A 6,271-nucleotide genomic window follows, 5' to 3' on the forward strand; every position below is an offset into this window, starting at 1 on the left:
TGTACATACATGTACACATGTACCTGTACATTTATATGTAAATATGCAATTCATTTACATGTACATGTAAATACCAATTGTACATGTACCTGTAAATATGCAATCGTACATTTACATGTACATATTTACATGTACATGTTCATGTAAATATGCAAAACATGTACAGTAAAAATATGTGACTTACTGTACATGTACATGTATGCATTGTATTTTGTATGTATGTTCATTGGTACATGTATAATTATATTGTGACATTATTCTCTTCACAGTCCTACAACTGTTAACATGTGCTACAACTCATCACCGTGGCAACAGACTCCTCCCTCATTCTATCGTCCCCAGCAGACCCCCTCCCTTGAACTCTATGGTAATGCTATCTCATTGAACAAAGCAGGAGGAGGAGGAGGGGGAGGGAGTGGAGGTAGCAGGAAATCATCAGCTAGGAGGAGACCAATGGGACAGGCTTATAATAACTACAGGCAAATTTCATTATACATGTACGTACTACGTGAATGTATTGTACATGAAATTTGTGCTGGATTATACATGTACTGTATATCCTCAAATAAAACCTGGGTGCAAATAAACACTGGAGTAGCAATAAAATGGAGCTATAAAGCAAATCTAGCCTTGAAATAGCATACATGTAGATACCTTGTAGATATCATTTGCATGAGGTCCCTGGTTAGAATCCTCCTTTTGGCTCAAGTTGTATTTTATTTTTTAAAGGTCCAAATGTCATTTTAAAAAATAGACGCCCGGGCTTTTATTTGAGAAAATACAGTACATGTAATTGTAATGTACTCAATGTGTGAATGTACTTACTGATTGTTTATATTAGGTATACAGTGTCTCATCCAGGACTATCAGTTCAAGGACTCTCAGTTAATGATAGAGTTAAAGTAAGGGAGAGAGAGGGGGAGAGAGAGGAGTAATGCATGTAGAGTGTATTTGTATTTTAATGTTTCTCTGTTTGTCTCATTTTTTAGCATTTGAAGCATCTCTCAACAGCTTCAAACTTGTCAACATCATAACTAACTGTACATGTATGTGTTCAATAATATTATTTTCCATTATAATTATACACTTGCACCCACACACAACTAAACATTCATGTGTTATAATGAACAAAATTACAACTATGCAATAATTTTTAAACCATAATAATTATATGCATGAATGTAAATTGAGTGATTCTCTCTACACATTATATTCTCTGCTAATTTTGCAAGCTGAGAATAGTGAGAATGAAACAGAGCAAGATCACAGACCAGTTTAGGACTCCTTGATGAGGGTGAATCCCTCTTAGTGAATAATATATTGTCTACACCAGCACCACAGTAGCTAATACTCCTCCTTCATTATTACCCTGCATGGGTCACTCCCTCCCTTATTGCGTCTGATAGGCCATTAAAAATGAATTTTTGAAAGCATCTGTGTATCATGCATGCACGGAGCCTGTTTGTTTTAATATTGTACAAGTATGAATAAGAGTGTTATTGTTTAGTGGTTGCTATAGACTTAGTGTCTATTCACATGTTGTTACTGCAATACCGTAGGAGGCATTATACACATACATGTAGATCTTTAAGTAGCCGACACTAATGCATTAGCTACAGCCTACAGTCATTTGGGTGGACTGGGGATTGGTCTGGCATTGTGAGACTTAGTTAGGTATTAGCTACATGCTTATGATGCTTGTAAGATGAATAATTATTACTGCAAACTACTACTGTTATATGCACACTTTTGACTAGACACAATCACACAAAACACTTCAAACAGAATTGTTAGCTTTTACTGAAGTCAGCACAGTGTGTGCATTGATTGTGTGGGTGTATAAATTTTAATTAAAAGCGATGAATCTCATTATGCAGTGGAAAGATAAATAAAAGAACACTGCGGCGACTGAGCAGCTCACCGGCAAGCATAAACTTTATTCTTCTTTGGACCGTTGCTGTTATTTCAGTGGTGCTAGCTACTTAAGTCCCCTGAAGTTGAAAATGATCTCCGTTTTTCTCTTTTGCTGTTTTATTGTCGTTGCTTCAAGTGATGGTGCTGCAACTACAAAGAAAAGAGATGTAGCTGCTGTCACTGACTGGCTGCACAAAATTAGCAAGAGGCATAGCTCTCAACTGGAAGTACGTCAAGACAACACTGCTTGTTTAAACCAGCTTGAAAGCAACTATCCCTCATACTGCAACTTCACAGAACTTTCAGGTGGTCTCTCAGATCTTCCTGCTTCATCCCTCACTGATGCTCAGCTCACTGCTCTCAACAATGTTTACGCTCAAATTTGTGTCTCAGCTTGCATCGATCCAATTGAAACTTATTTGACCTGTCTACAGGCAGTTAATAAGGATTATGCCATTACCTTGATTCGTCATGGTGTCTGTGGACAGGAGAGTGGAGACTATTGTGAGGTGAGGTACATAAGGCAATATCGTAGAGACATTAATGCTTTTAGTCGGCTAGCAAGTAACTGTCCCTCTAGTGAGTCTGGTGGAATATCCTGCAGTTCTCCTTCCTCCACTTGTCTTTCTGATGTTAACACATTCAGTGATAGGATGGGTTGCTGTACTGAGCCATATCTTGGATCTGGTGTCAACTCATGCAGTGGTGTTAGTGTGGATGAGCCTTGTACTGGAGTATCCAGTGCTACTGGACTAGTAGCTCCTGTCTTTGTGATGATACTCGGTTTGATGGTTGGATTTTTGTCCCATTGATCCTTTTTCCCCACTTGTGTGAACATTAATCATTTTGCTAGCATTTGAAACATTAATTTACATGTAGAGTCTATAGTTAACTGTTAACGTAATCAAAATTAATTATCAATAATGATTTTGGCTATTAATTTTGTTTTTTTTTTTTGAAAAAAATTAATCAGTTTAAATTGTACCTTTTCAAAAAAATCATTAAAAATGTTTTAACTAGTTCATTAGCAAAAATCATATACAGAGAGGGAAGTAAGTCAGACTGTAATCTGTACTGACCTATCAGTTTTGAATAAAATACAAGTATAATTAGCATATCAAATCTAACTTGATGATATTATTGTAACAATGTCCCCATTGAGGGTTCAAAAGGTGATAGCATTAGAGGGTGGAGCTTCTGGGAGAGATACACAATTGTGGGTGGAGCCGGAGTCCAAAGTTAAGTTATCTATTGGAGTTAAAATTATAAAATCTTAAAGTTACAATGTAAATAGTATTTTAAGCAATCGGCTTGAGCTCATTCTGATAAGTTTATGGCAATTTTTAAAAGTAGCCAATTTTCTAAAAATACCTTGTGTACTAGCGCTAGTCTACAGTTACAGCCATTTTTTAAAAGTAGCTGAAATATCAAAAATAGTCTGTTTTTTTCAAAAAATAGCCCCTGATTTTTACTAAATTTTCGGATACATATTAATGTCTTTATGCTATGTAGAAAGTTTGAGTTGATTCTGTAGTGTGGTCGTAACAACTGTTATTCAGAATACAGCAAAGGACAATAAAAAGAGAAGGAAGAAGGGACTTAGAGAGGAAAGAGAAAAGGAAGGAAGAATGGGAATGGTTCTTAAGAGAGATGAGGGAAAGAGAAATTACAGAAATGACAAAGATAATGATAATAAAGATCTCTGACAACATAGGACTCACACTACTAAAATTCAGTTCTCTAAGAGTGCAGTGAGAGCAATGATGAGACGAATTGTTGAGTTGATACTTGACAGTAGAACGAGATGACGACGAACGAACGATTAGACTGACTGATTAATGTGTGTATGTATATTAAATAGTTGTTGACCACGTGTAAACTCATGGTTACTATAATGAATAACAATGAGCTTATAACCACCACAATTCCGACAAATAGTTTTTGAGTTATGAGCATTAAAAAAGGGCCAATTCTTAAAAAATACCCAAGGCTATTGTATAAATTGTTTTTTCCAAAAAAGGCTCCAAAATCATCTCAAATTTTATTACATTTTCTGATACATATTGATGTCCTATGCTCTGTAGAAAGTTTGAACTGATTCTGAAAAAATTAATAGTTTTTGAGTTATGAGTATTAAAAAACAGGCCAATTCTTGAAAATACCCAAGCCATAGTTTTTTCTTTAAAATGGCTCCAAAATCACCCCAAATTTAATGTACTTATGCTGTGTAGAAGGTTTGAGCTGATTCCAGCTTCTATTTTTCAAGCATTTTTAAAAATGAGCCAAAATCTGAATAATAGTTACAAGGTAACGCCTACTTCCGTTGCAAATAAAATATTTCCAGTTTTAGTAGGGTGCATCTATGTCTCAGCTGATATAGCTCATGGTTTTTTCTAAAAAATGGCTCTAAAAATTATTACAAATTTTTTACCTGATTGACACAATTTGAAGAAGGCTCTGAAATTATCAACAAAAGATTACCAGTATTTATTTTTATCTAAAAATTCAATGACATCATAATTACATCACACAGAATGTTACTAACTTTAGCTTTAATGCAACACCTGCTAACATCATCTCCCTCGTCTGTTTCAAGTGGGCATGGCTTCTTGTTAATGAGCACCTTCTCAGAACAAATTCTGAAAATAAAAGAGAAAAGAGAGAGAAAGAAAGAGAGAAACAAAATATGATATAGCAGAAATGAGTGACATACATAGTTTTATTTTGGCAAACAATAATTCTTTGCTAAAATCACCACAATCTGCCATTTTTATTCTTCTTCGCATGCTCAATAACACAAGGTTGCTAAATCCCCCCCTCACCCAATTATAAAACTACCAGTATCAAAACACCAATATTATACACTGTATTAAAATCAGCATACATGTATACATGCATGCATGCATGCATTTTATCTTGCTCTATTTTTCCTCTTACTTTAACAATGGATGCTAAGTGATTGGGTACAATGGATTGAGTGACACTGGCCGGATCACAGTTCCAAAACAGCCTACACTGTACATGATCTACTTCATCAAGAGTCACTATAAGACAATTCAGATCACTAAAAAATAATAAGAAGAACAATAATAATTGTTATAATCATAACAACAACATAATGCTACTTAAAATTTTATCGATGAAATATATAAAAATACCATATAACTGGTAATTTTATTTTGGTGAATTGCTAAATAATTTTTAGTGATTGGCGGATTCTAAGTAATCAGTCAAGAGTCTTAATAAGCATAGCAATGGTAATTGTGGTCAATGCATTATTATTCAAAATTTATTTCATAACTAGACAAATGTAAAACATTAAGGAGGTGTAGCATTATGCGGCTCTGACCCCAGCCATGCTATCATCATACAGATGAGGTTATTTCACTTTCAAAATAGTTAGACAATCATACTGCCTGTACGTACAGACTCACTTCATGATAGGGTTTTGCCTAATAGTAATTAACAGTAATAGAAACTTTATATTCCAGTGAGCTACGCCCCACTCCAGTTACTGGTATTTCAAATCAAATTAAAATTTGAGACATGAACAGTAACATGTAGCTATAAATTCCAGTCATTGTTCAACTCACAAACTCTACTCTTCTTAAAGGGACTGTGCCCTAATTATTTCATATTTATAATATTATTTGGGAAACAGGTAGCTTTAAATTCCAGTCCTTGTCAAGCTCACATACAGTCTAGTAAAATGTCAAAGATGTTCATCTTTATGTTGTTGTTGCTAGCTACCATTGATGAAGGAGAAGGATCAGTTATGGCTGATTGTACTGGATATAAACATGAACCATCACTGTATCTAAGAGTATGCTGTATCATTAGTAACTTGGAACAGAATGTTACCATTAGAGGAATTGGTATTACAAGATATATTTTATGTCCTAAAGTACGACCAAAGTCATGCCCATTAGGTACTGTATATATATCTGAAATAGTTCATGATGTACTTATTGTAGATAACAGAGACTGTAAGAGCTTGTTTGAGACTGGTTTTGATATAAATGGTGTTTATACAGTTAATCCTGATGGAGGGACTCCATTTGAAGTTAGTTAAACATAATTTATAATTATACGCTATTGGATCACAGGTATACTGTGATATGGAGACTGATGGTGGTGGATGGACTGTATTTCAGAGGAGACAAAATGGATCTGTTGATTTCTATAGATACTGGACTGACTATGAGAATGGATTTGGTGACCTTACTGGTGAGTTTTGGTTAGGATTGAGCAAGATTCATCGTCTTACTAAAGAAGGATCAAACACACTAAGAGTGGACCTGGGAGACTTTGAGGGGAACACAGCTTATGCTAGCTACTCTACATTTAATGTTAGTGA

General features: G+C 34.9%; 1 long non-coding RNA gene across 1 annotated transcript; it reads right to left on the reverse strand.

Annotated features, from left to right (window-relative positions):
• Positions 1–2,873: 2,873 nt before the first annotated feature.
• LOC109586085 (uncharacterized) lies at positions 2,874–4,977 on the reverse strand. The gene is made up of 5 exons (XR_002186808.1): positions 4,852–4,977; positions 4,460–4,553; positions 4,346–4,411; positions 3,043–3,162; positions 2,874–2,993 (listed from the first exon to the last, which is right to left on the reverse strand). It is a non-coding gene; the product is annotated as an uncharacterized LOC109586085 (long non-coding RNA).
• Positions 4,978–6,271: the final 1,294 nt, after the last annotated feature.

The sequence above is a fragment of the Amphimedon queenslandica genome, unplaced genomic scaffold (assembly GCF_000090795.2).
Source record: "Amphimedon queenslandica unplaced genomic scaffold, v1.1 AMPQUscaffold_12952, whole genome shotgun sequence".
NCBI classification, from domain to species: Eukaryota; Metazoa; Porifera; class Demospongiae; order Haplosclerida; family Niphatidae; genus Amphimedon; species Amphimedon queenslandica.